This window comes from Hemicordylus capensis, chromosome 4 (assembly GCF_027244095.1).
Source record: "Hemicordylus capensis ecotype Gifberg chromosome 4, rHemCap1.1.pri, whole genome shotgun sequence".
Classification (NCBI taxonomy): domain Eukaryota; kingdom Metazoa; phylum Chordata; class Lepidosauria; order Squamata; family Cordylidae; genus Hemicordylus; species Hemicordylus capensis.
Window position 1 is genome coordinate 66,951,574 of NC_069660.1, and position 12,729 is coordinate 66,964,302.

Consider the following 12,729-nt stretch of genomic DNA (forward strand, 5'->3'; position numbering starts at 1 on the left):
AAGGCATGCTTTACTGAGAATTAGCTCCATTGAACTCTCTTGATCTTTCTTGGTAGTAAACATGCATATGATTGTTCTGTTGGTTAAATGGTTCATTCATGAGCCTCTTGGGCAGCTCCACTCAGCAAATGTGTGTCAGCTTTCATTTTAGAGATAAGAGAATGTACAACTCCAGACTTGGGTTTCTTTGACACTTCTTGTCTTTGCACCTAGCAGCTCCCCTATGCTTCTGCCTTCCACTTTGGATGATAATGGATTTCCAGCAGCATGTTCTTAGTCTCGCTTCCTAGTGAAAGGCCAGTAATATGATAGAGGCCTTGTCTCACCGGAAACCTGGAGCTAATTCAGGAAGATGAAATGAAATGAAGCAAATTGCAACTCTGCTTCCGCCCCCTCCCTGCTCTGGACACATCCTTTAGGAAGGGCAGTTGGGGTTAGAGGAGGTCAGGTGAGCTTTCCATCCCACGCAAGACTGTCAGAGTTATTCTCTGCTGTGCATTATGCATTCAGCTAGGGTTAACACCATTTGGTTTCAGATTTTCCTGGAATCAGCAGGAAATGACATGAAAATATATGGCTGGAGATGGAGGGAAAATGCTGGAAAGCAAAGGGATTGGCCAACACAGGGAATTCTCACATCAGGCATGTGGATCATAGGATTGTCACCCACTTTAAAGACACTGCAGGGTAATCATGTGTTGCATCTACATAAATTTGCATCTGAATAAAACAATATTTTTGAAGGAACAGGTGCACTTTTCTTGATACACTGTAGTGGATTAAAGCTGTTGTCTGAGAGCAAGCTCACATGAGGGAAAGAAATGCTGAATCATCCCTTCTGAGCTGCCTGGCCAGGCTTCTCCTAAAACTATTCTGTATTATCGGTAGTTTCAAAATGCTGCAACCACCACCACTTTTGTCTACAGAAACTCTCTGGGCTTGGGGTGGGATAACTCAGAAAAAAACCTCTCTTAATTTGGCTCTTGGCAAGTACAAAAATCTTCCACGTGCAAGCCTACACGTGGTGAGAAAACTGATAGCTGCTGAATGTTTGAGGATGTGTTCACTCCAGATAAATTCCCCTTCAGCCCCCTCCCTTTTCCTGAGATAAAAACCAACTCGGAGAGCCTTGTAAAAAGATTTTTTTTAAAAAAACAACAACCCCAGTTTTATTCAGTTACTACAAACTGCTTCCATCTGAGGCTTTCTCAGCTTTTAGGTACAGTTAAGAATACTTACTTAGTAGGGTTACAAAAATAGGTTGCCTTAATGCACGCTTAAATGTTTATAGAGTCTTTTGCAACGCCCTAAATAGGATGGGCACAGGCTAGTGTTTCTTATTTCAATTATATTGCAGGTAAATGACAATAGAACAGTATCCAAAATATGCAGAGCACACACACCAAAGAAATATAACATCCCTAATGCAAAGTCTGACTAAACATACTTTCCCCTAGACTAAATTTCCCAAAGCCATAAGCCCTGGCTCCTTGCCTTGAACTCACCAAACTCCTGATGAGAATTCTAGCTTCCTGCCCTCCTGTCTTTCAAAGATCTGCAGAGTTATTCTCCTGCAGCCAACCTCCATGGTCACATGTCCTCTTGTGCACCTCCAGCCTAGCTTTTCCCTCACAAAGAACTCCCTTCATCCTGGCAACAGATCTCTAGGTCTCATCCACCTGGTGTGCTGATTGGCTGGGCCCTGGAGTTCACCAGCCTGTCTGTCTAGACAAGGTTTCACTTCCAGTTAATTCTTTAGAGGAAAGGGAGGCCTTCCCTTCCCTTGTTTGAATAGGCCTTCCCTTCCCTTGTTTGAGGAGGCCCTTCCCTTGTTTGAATACACACACACACACACACACACACACACACACACACACACATCCATCTTTGTTAATTTTGCCAACACTGCATATTCTTTAGTTTTGTTGCCCATTTTTCGAATGATAGCACAGTATTTGATCTCCAATATTTAGCAAGAATATTTACCAAACAAGTAAGAAATATTTATTATGTGAGACAAGTTTCCATGTTTTATCTGTTGTTTGTGTAACTTGATTAGGAAAAACACACACATCTGGATCCATTTCTATACTTATTGCATTGTAATCATTACATTTTTATTTCTGTCCAAAAGGCTGATTATGTACTAAAATTTAGTATAGACTCAGCTGCACATTTCCCCACAAATAGTAGCTTCCTATATCTATCTGGATATGAATTTTCAGTAGTGACTAGCACGCACAGTGGTAGAATGTTGAACTTGGGCCAGGGGGACCAGAGTTCATATTTCTACTCTGCCATGAAAGTCACTGAGTGACTCTAGGCCAGTCACTTATCTCTCAGCCTAACCTACCTCACAGGGTTGTTATGAGGAGAGACATAATTGGAGCCAGCATGGTGTAGTGGCTAGAGTGCTGGACTAGGACTGGTGAGACCCGAGTTCAAATCCCTATTCAGCCATGAAACTAGCTGGGTGACTCTGGGCCAGTCACTTCTCTCTCAGCCTAACCTACTTCACAGGGTTGTTGTGAGGAGAAACCTAAGTATGTAGTACACCACTCTGGGCTCCTTGGAGGAAGAATGGGATATAAAATGTAACAAATAAATAATAAAAATAAAAATAACCATTTCCACTGCTCAGGGCTCCTTGGAGGAAGAGCGGGATATGTAATTAATAAATACTTTTTAAATAGAAGCAGCTTTCAGGACATCTCCTGCAAGACATTCATTTATTTGTTTACTTCACTATGAAGAGATGTCTGATCTTGTGAGATCAAGGCTTCAGAGTCAAATTCTGAAATAGAGTAGGCATTCTTGCATGCAGACTAGCAGTGGAGAGGAAGGGATATTGTGTTCATTCTTTAAGACAAAGATAGGGTTGGTTGGAGGGAGTCAATAGTGGTCTCTTGCCCAAGGGCCCATAAGCAACCCAGCTTAGATGACTTTAAAAAGGATTAGACAAGTACAGTAGTCTATTAATTGGCAGGAATTAGCTATGATAATGGAATGGAACCTCTAAATCCAGAAGCAGAATATAGTTGCTGGATATTTCAGTGGCAATATGACTTCAAATGACCATGGTGAATTGCAATGAAGACCCAGTGTTAGCAAGGAACAGTAAGGTTGCTATTTCAAATGGAAGTGGACTACCCTTCCTTCATAGTTTTAGGGTGTGTTTGTGGGGGGGGGGGGAATCTTTTTCTTAACTCAGGCTATTGGAGCTTAATATTTAGTGTTGGGTACAGCACCGGGAGTACAGCTTTGTAGAAAGGCAACTTATAAATATTTACTGCACATATGAATGTTCTAATTTTGTTTAGCTACTTTGCAAACTGTAAAGTGGGAAAGCAGCTTACAAATATTAAAACATTCCAGCAAATACAGTTATTAAATGTTACTGTATGTATGGTTGAATTCTAACAGAATGTTGAAACCTATTCTGCTTTTGCAAAGATAGGGTGCGTTATTCTTGTATGAAGAGATTCTGATTATCTTGTTTTGTCTCTGCCCAAGAACAAGGGGTGTTCGTTCGGATGGTTTTGTTTTCTCTCCTTCCTATTTTTGAAAGGTGCAGTAGAAAAGTATTTGGGAAAGCGTTCAGTTTGAAACTGAAATTTGCTTGGGTTTGGCAGCTGTTGAGGCCTTTCCCTCGCCTTTGTGCTTTGCCGCTGCCCTCCCTGTAAGATCCTGGAAAATGCATCCTTTTTCTTTTTGGATGTGCAGATTGGAATAGAAGGAGAGTTCTGCCGAAGCTTCAGGAATGTTAAACATCCAGGATTATTCCGGATTGGCCATTGTCAGAGCTGCTGCCTCCCTCCAAGACTGTGTGCTAAACTTTCCCTTTGTCTGGCTCTTTCCCTTATAAATCATATTCAGGCCCAGCCCACTTACCTGGTTTCTAGGTAAGGAAATTTTTATGAGTTGTTCTGTTGTTTCTTGGAAAAAGACCTGTTTTTAATTCAGCTGGTAGGGCTTATGCATATTGTGTGTAAATGAAATCTTCAAGCTGCCTCCCATGAGAGGGGATAAAGCAGGAAGGTCTTAATCCTGTGCCAGATAATTTTAAAGTGTAGTGGCTATATTGCATTAATGGATAGACAATTGCTTGCTTTTGAGCTTAAAATGCATATTTCATAAGAAAAAGTGCAAAGAGCAGATGGCTTGCAATTTATTCAGAATTCACAGCTTTACAGAAGATGTATTTAAAATATGAACATGTAACATCTGTTTGTGGATAGCTTTTAATAGAGAGGAGTAGGGTGCCAGTGGAATAAGTTGATCACCAGTAAATACATATGTTTCCTGTCACTCCAGCATAGAATTTTAGTGTGGGGTTCAGTTCTGGACTACCTTTACATTTTATCATCATAATGCTGGAGTGACACATTCCCTGCCTAGAATAGCCTTATTTATACATTATGTTCAGCACAAGTATACAGTGTACCCAGGTACAGTGATTAACTTGTTATGTTGAAGGCAGGTACAGCAGTACACTTCCCATCTGTACTATATACATAGCACAGGGATACTATGATACTAGGTCAGTTTTAAAATGAATGCAGGTACAGTCATTCACACAAAGACATACAGACCTCGGTACACTCATACAGTATCTGGATGGGGCTAATGTTTATAGCCTATAGATAATTACAGGTGACTCCTATACCAAGTGGTAACTCACCACAGTAGTAGCCCACTTCAGATGAACGGTATAGAGTGAGTGTGTGTGTGTGCGCGCGCGCGCAGAAATTCAGTGGCAAGCCCCACCCTCGACATACCCACACTCACTAGACTCTGCATGGTTCCTGCCTGCATACAGTTTTTGTATACATGTAGGCTTTGCACATGTGGTTCAGAATGTGTTCTAATGCATGTAATGACCATGCAGAGAAAGCCTAGTGGAGACCAGGGATGGGACCTGCTGGCATCTTCCCACTTCTTCTAAGCACATAGGAAGCTGCCTTATACCGAGACAGACCATTGGTCCATCTAGCTCAGTATTGTCTACACTGACTGGCAGTGACTCTCCAAGATTTCAGAGAAGAGTCTTTCCTAGCCCTACCTGGAGGTGCATCATGTAAAGCAGATGCTCTACCACTAAGCTGTGGCCCCATCTTCAAAGGTGGCATACATGGGTCTCCCATCCATGGATGTGACCACACCAAGACCTGCTTAGCTTCAGCAAGGTGACTGTATCATGTCCCCTTATACCATGTATGTGTATTTCTCTGCACTTTGAAGAGGGTTCAGGTAACTACTTGGAAAGCTGGGCAGTCTATAAAAGAGGATAACTTGACCGTTCTTTTTGATTTGTCAGATTGAGTGCAGACTTGGCAAAATTATCTTCTCTGCTTGGATGTTACAGTGCATGCATGGCGGTGGGGGGGGGGGGTCAACAAAACAAGATATTGCTTATTTTTATATATTTAGAAAATTGTATTATATGGTCTTGCATCTCTAGATATCGGGACTAACTTCATGGTTTTATTACAAAGTTCCATTAGTACTTCTCGGGGGCAGGGGATTATCTCTAATCAAATCTCTGTAGTCTTAATTAATGAGCAGAAAAACATCTATACACACTGACATTTATACAGGCGGATATTCAGACTAACAAAGCTCAGGTGCTATGTAAAAAAGTGACAGTGCTGCTGCTGATTTTGACTAATGCAGCACCTTCAATTGTGCGGCAAGGTGAGGATTTTGACAACCTCCCTTTTCCCCAGAAGCCCTCTGTGCCACCCAAAAATATGTCCCCAAGGCTTGTGCAGCCCTCTGACATATTTTTGGGTGGCACAGAGGGATTCTAGGGAAGGGGGGGGGGTTGTTGGAAATCATCTCCCATGCGAGAGCCAATGCTGTGTTAGTTGGTAATTCAGCAGCAGACAGCACTGGCTCATGTACTGTTGTAGCATCTGCACATTGTTAGTCTGGATGTCAGTCACTGTATTTATTACTCTGGTATATAACAAAAGACTGCTCCTGTACACTAAAGTTTGCTCCTGTTTTGTCTTCTATTTCTGGTTTTAGTAATTGTGCACCTAGCCAAACCGTAGTGATTCAGTCTTTATCTGAGCTGCTTATCATTCTTCTAGTTTGGTGATCTCTAATTCCACAGCTACGAGTAAATTAGACGTTAGCCCATGTGCTTTTGGGGGACTCATAGCATTACCTTAGAATTCATACTCCAGGCATAGCATGTCATCCTCTTGATGTATTTCTCAATCTCCCTACAAGATCTTTGGATCAGGGCTATAGCAACCACACTTATAAACTCTGATCCTCTCATAGCATCTCTATGGGGCTGTAGCTCAGTGGGAGAGCATCTGCTTTGCATGTAGAAGGTCCCCACTCCCCAGGTTCAATCCCTGGCAGTGTCTCTAGAGCATTTTTGCACAGCAGTCTCTACCACGTGTTTACTGTGAGTTGCAAACAAAAACAAAAAGAGACACAAGAAGTGGATTTTTTAATTGTGGTCATAAATCGGGCTACACTGTAACACACAATGAAAAACTCGAATTGTGTGTGAAGTGCTCTCCAATAGCTTGCAGGACTTGGGGGTAAATCTGGCCAATATGTGAACGCACACACATGTTAACACAAGCGAAAAGCCCTGTGTGAAGAAATGCCCAGGCCGGACTGGGAAAGGCTCCTGTCTGAAACCTTGGAATCTACTTCCAGCTAGTGTAGACAATACTGGCTAGATGGACAAACAAATGGTTTGACTTTGTATAAGGCAGCTTCCTATGTTCTTAATCATTAATGCTACTTGCTAGGAAGATCATACTAAACTGTGGGGGTTAGAGTGCTGGACTAGGACCGGAGAGACCCGAGTTCAAATCCCCATTCAGCCAAATACTTGCTGGGTGACTCTGGGCCAGTCACTTCTCTCTCAGCCTAACCTACTTCACAGGGTTGTTGTGAGGAGAAACCTAAGTATGTAGTACACCGCTCTGGGCTCCTTGGAGGAAGAGCAGGATATAAAATGTAAAAAATAAGTAATAAATCGGATTCAAAAATAGCACCTGCTGGCTCACCACTAAAGACTCTCCTCTCCTCTTTATCTGAAAAATAACTTTGCAGCATCTCATTCCACCTACTTTAAAAATACTCCCCTTTTCTTGGATATTTATCCCATATCACCTGATAAACATAAAGCTACTGTCAAAGATTTGTCTTCATATGTAAGATTCAAACTCTGACAATCTGATACTAAAGGACTCGTGTTCTATTTTTGAGGATTTATTTTCACTGCAAATATTGAAACCAGTTTATTTTATTTATTTGGTTTTTATACCATCTTCCATAAGGTGTCCCAAGGCTGTTTACAAAAGTTGAAATACAATAAAACTCTATAAAAATCACATTTAAAACCTTAAAATCAGTTAAACAGTCAAAACCATAACACCAAAAAAACAACAACCATCAAAATGACAAGCAGAAGCAGGAGAGCTGAGAGACCTGGCAGCCCCTAAGGGGTAAAAACCTGAACAAATAAAAAGTCTTTCGTTGTTTTTTAAAAGCAGCCACAGATGTCAAAAAGCAGACATTCACTGATACCGGGAGAGCATTCAAAGTCTGGGGGCAACAACCGGGAAGGCCGTGCCCTGTATGCAGGACAATTTAGCCTCTCTCAGCGTAGGCCTGATGGATGATCTCCAATTGGGAATTGACAGAGGAAGTATGACTCTGTTGATCCTTTTGGACCTTTCGGCACCTTTCGATACTATTGACCATAGCATCCTTCTGGAGTGTCTGAAGGGGTTGGGGGTGGGAGGCACTGTTCTACAGTGGTTTCACTCCTACCTTTCGGACAGGTTCCAGATGGTGTCGATTGAAGATTGTTGCTCTTCTAAATCTGAGTTTAAGTGTGGTGTCCCTCAAGGCTCCATACTCTCTCCAATGCTTTTTAACATCTACATGAAACCACTGGGAGAGATTACCAGGGGATTTGGAGCTGGGTGTTATCAGTACTCTGATGACACCCAGATCTACTTCTCTGTGTCATCTTCTTAAAGAGATGGCATATCCTCCCTAAATGCCTGCCTGGAAGCAGTAATGGGCTGGACGAAGGAGAATAAACTGAAGCTGAATCCAGATAAGACGGAAGTACTTATTGTGCGGGGTCAGAACTCCAGAGACAATTTTGATCTACCTGTTCTGGATGGGGTCACACTTCCCCAGAAGGAACAGGTGCGCAGTCTGGGAGTACTTCTGGATCCACACCTCTCCTTGGTTTCTCAGGTTGAGGCGGTGGCCAGGGGTGCTTTCTATCAGCTTTGGTTGATATGCCAGCTGTGCCCATTTCTTGAGATCAGTGACCTCAAAACAGTGGTACATCTGTTGGTAACTTCCAGACTAGACTTCTGTAATGCACTCTATGCGGGGCTGCCTTTGTACATAGTCTGGAAACTCCAGCTGGTTCAGAATGCGGCAGCCAGGTTGGTCTCCAGGTCATCTCGAAGAGACCACACTACTCCTTTGCTGATTTAATTAATTAGTTTTTACATTTATATCCTGCTCTTCCTCCAAGGAGCCCAGAGCAGTGTACTACATACTTGAGTTTATTCTCACAACAGCCCTGTGAAGTAGGTTAGGCTGAGAGAGAAGTGACTGGCCCAGAGTCACCCCGCTAGTATCATGGCTGAATGGGGATTTGAACTCGGGTCTCCCCGGTCCTAGTCCAGCACTCTAACCACTACACCACGCTGGCTGATGGAATTACACTGGCTGCAGATAGGTTTCTGGGCAAAATACAAAGTGCTAGTTATAAAGCACTAAACGGCTTATGTCTTGGGTACTAAAGAGAGCATCTTCTTTGCTACAAACCCCACCGCCCATTGAGGTCGTCTGAGGAGGTCTGTCTCCAGCTACCACCAACTCGTTTGGTGGTCACACAGAGATGGCCATCTCAGCTGCTGCCCCGAGATTGTGGAATGCGCTCCCTGCTGAGTTACGATCCTCCCCATCTCTGACTATTTTTAAAAAATATTTGAAAATGCTTTTTTTACGCAAGCTTTCTCAGGTTTTTAATAAAAAATACTGTTTAATTTTATGGTTTTAAAATTATTGTATTTTAACTTTATATGTGTTTTATGTTGGATTGTTTAAACTTTTATATGTGTTTTAATTGTTGGCCGCCCAGAGACGCAAGTTTGGGCGGGGTATAAATTTGATAGATAGATAGATAGATAGATAGATAGATAGATAGGCACAGGGATATTGTGCCCTTATTATTCCCTGCTTATTCTTCAGTTTGGTCAGACATGAACAGCACATGCATTATTTCAGTAATCCTAACAAAGTTATTACTTTCATATTCTATCAGTCGCCATGAGTCATCCAGTTTTGGACAGAGACGGAAGGTAAGGTTGAGAACTGATACTGAGTAATGGGGATAGTTTGGATAGGTTTATGGAGCCACCTAATGGCACAGTGGGGAAATGGCTTGACTACCAAACCAGAGGTTGCTGGTTCGAATCCCCGCTGGTATGTTTCTCGGACTATCGGAAACACCTATATCAGGCAGCAGTGATATAGGAAGATGCTGAAAGGCATAATATCATACTGCGCAGGAGGAGGCAATGGTAAACCCCTCCTGTCTTCTACCAAAGACAACCACAGGGCTCTGTGGGCGTCAGGAGTCAGCACTGACTCAACAGCACACTTTACCTTTATTGTCTCTAGGAAGAGTCGGGGTAAAGCTGCATACTTTGATGGCTTCTAGCCTTATTACACTACTCTCCCCCATGCTATCACTGCTCCTTTCCAAAGTATACAGATTCTTTAACTGAACTACATTAAGTAAAATATGCAGTTTTGCACGACTCTTTCAGATGTTGAGTATAAATTTGGTTTTCATTGATGTGGAATTCCAGGAGATGTGGGTGGATGGAGAGGACAAGGTATGCGCAGAATAGCTCCATCAGAGCATAATGTTCCATGTGGTGGACTCCAAATGCACTTATCTGGCTGGGACCCTTCCACTATAGCATTAGATCTGGCCGGATGCCTGGCAGGTTCAGTCTGCCAAAAAACCTGTTGTGGTGGTGATGATGAATGGCATATAATATATGCCTGCTCTCAACGGAAACTGTTATTTATAGCCAAACAGTCACCTGCAAAATAAAGAGCATCTCATTGTCTTCAATAAGGGCAGTCATTCTTGGATCCGCATTTCCTCCAGGTGATTGGAAAATAACCCAGGCCACCAACAGCCTATTCATTTGAAGGGGATGCTCCAGGTTATGCATTTTGTTGTTGTTGCTGTGTTTTGCTCCCAAATCAATTGAAACTACAGTAGGAAGGCAGGGCATGCCTGAAATGACCCACAGTGTATGCAGCAGCTAGCACAACTGGGTCCTGTTTCTTCCAGTACAGTACAGTCCTTATACCAATAGACCCAAACACACAATCTTGGCATACCAGCAAGACACCTTGGTTTGTGTGAAGCATGAATGAAGCAGGGATAAACCTGCCAGCTCCTGCATAGGATCTTTGTTGCCCCGAGTCAGTGAAACCCATGGGCTGATTTAGTATTGAATGAGCTAGCTACTTATGGGGAGAGAGAGAGAGAGAGAGAGAGAGAGAGAGCGAGAGCATGGACAACACAAACCCAGCTCTTATTCTGTGCCAATTCATCATAGATGATATTACAGGCCTTCCAAGAAGCCACTTTAATACAAATGCTTCTGTTCTGGAGACAGAACAATTCTGATGAAGGATAACTTGCCAGAATGCTTTCAGGGCACATCTGTCAGCTGATTTGTTTGCCCCTCCCCCCTAGGGCTTCTGTTCCTTTAATGTCTGTGTGACCAGCAGAAATTTAGCGGATGAAATTTTCTCTCGCCACCAGTGATAGGGGCTGCACCTGTTGAATTTGTGGTTCTTAAAATCCCAAGAACCTGTCAACAAAACTGCCCAGAGATGTGAGTTTGGGGCGGTTTAAAAATATGTTAAATAAATAAATAATAATAATAATAATTTTTTAAACGAGGTGGTAGGCTTTTCAACCAGAACCCTCCATTCTGTTCTGTGCAGCAGTGATAGTCAAGATAAAGGAGCATGTGGCACATTCTAACTGGAATCCTGGTGCTTCAGTCAGCACTGTAAACATGCAATAGTTTAGCAGTGTGACTTTAGGGACGACAAGGGGGAAAAGCAGCAGGGAGGGCTCCCAAACCAAATAGGATAGGTGTGCTGAATGTAGGTTAATTTAGCCCCGCCTCCTTCTTCTCCCAACGCTAACTAATGTATTGCCTCTTACAATGAGTGGTGCAGTCCCTGCGTCTGGGTCAGGCTCACTTTGTTAAAGAAGCTTTGTCCGGAGGGATGAAACTAGTGTGCGTGGAGTTCACCTGTTGGCCCTTAGCCTCCGCAGAGCACACGGTGAGTTGGTTCCTAGTGGTGTGAGGGATCTGTGGTGGCGCCTCCGAAGTTTTTGGAGGCTGGAGCAGCATGATCTTTCTGCTCTCTTGGCTGCATGCATGATCTTCTGTTCCTGTCCAGAATAATTCCTGCCCGGGGTGATTTTTCCCGCTAACTGGTCATGTTCCTCCTTGGGGAGGGTTGCAGATATTTTGAGAGAAGTGTAATTTCTGTAGAAATCTGTGACTTTTTGTTGCTGTGTGACTCATTGCAAATGAAATGTTGAAGCTGGAGATCCACTGGGATCTCGATCTCTCTCTTTTTTAGGGGAGAGGAGTTATGTGTGAACAGGTCCCTGCTTTCAATCAGTCTGTATGAATTCGGTTTATAGGTGAGAGATACACATTGGGATTCCAGATTTTGATTCACCTAGTACTAAAGGAAAACAGTAGGATTGATCTTAGTGAGAGGTCTTAAACTGCAGTTCTCAGTAGTGCCAGCAGGAAATTTAAAAAAAAAACAAACTTGTGGGGGTACAGGAGGGGCAAAGTGCACTACTTTTATGTATGCTTTATTATTACAAATATGACAGATATTTATATACTGCTTTTCAACAAAAGTTCTCAAAGTGGTTTGCTTATTTAAAAAATGGCTCTCTGTCCCCAAAGGGCTCACAATCTAAAAAAAAAAAGAAAGAAACATAAGATAGACACCAGCAACAACTGAGGGATGCTGTGCTGGGGATGGATAGGGTCAGTTACTACACCCCTGCTACATAAAGAGAATTGCCACTTTTAAAAGGTGCCTCTTTGCTCAGTTAGCAGCGGTTACTATTATTACTTATACACGATTATTACTACTTGTGTGTTTATTGCAAGCTGCCCAACTCATCAGTGTGATGGAGGGGTGGTACAGAGAGATTTTGAACAAGTACATTTCTGGAAGGGTCAAACTTTGTTCCACCTGTTAGAGTCTGAAAGGGGGGAAAAAGTGGTGTGTTTCGTGTGGATGCTTTTATCCTAAACCTAAACTGAACTTGAGTCCATGGGGAACTGCTCTTTATATTGAGTGATAGTAAATAAAAGTGTGTGCGTGTGTTTAAAAAGTGTTCAGGGTACCTCCGAGTTGGCCAGCAGTAGGGTTAGGGATGGAGTGAGCTACTTGTATGGGGGTGCTTGCCCCTGGTCAGTGTCATGGGGTCAGCATTGATAGGCAGTTGCTGCGGACATGGGGCCCTCGAAGGGCTCACTGCTGATCTCCGGATCCGCAGTCTAGAGTCTTTGGTAGTGGCAGAGTGAATTGGTTGGGGCCCACCCAGACAGGAGGGGGCGAAGGGACAGTAGTTTTCTGCAAGCCCCCTGG

The 12,729-nt window shown here is 43.0% G+C and overlaps 1 protein-coding gene across 3 annotated transcripts in view; it reads left to right on the plus strand.

Annotated features, from left to right (window-relative positions):
• Nucleotides 1–12,729, plus strand: part of SLC45A3 (solute carrier family 45 member 3) — a 64,480-nt gene that overhangs the window by 33,526 nt on the left and 18,225 nt on the right. The window contains exon 1 of one of the 3 annotated variants that reach the window (XM_053242740.1): nt 11,248–11,388. The exons of 1 other annotated variant lie outside the window; for it this stretch is intronic. The gene's annotated coding sequence lies outside the window, so the exon portion shown is untranslated. Of the gene's footprint in view, nt 1–11,247; nt 11,389–11,418; nt 11,526–12,729 lie in introns of those variants that run through there. One more of the 3 variants, XM_053242742.1, reaches the window with a different exon arrangement.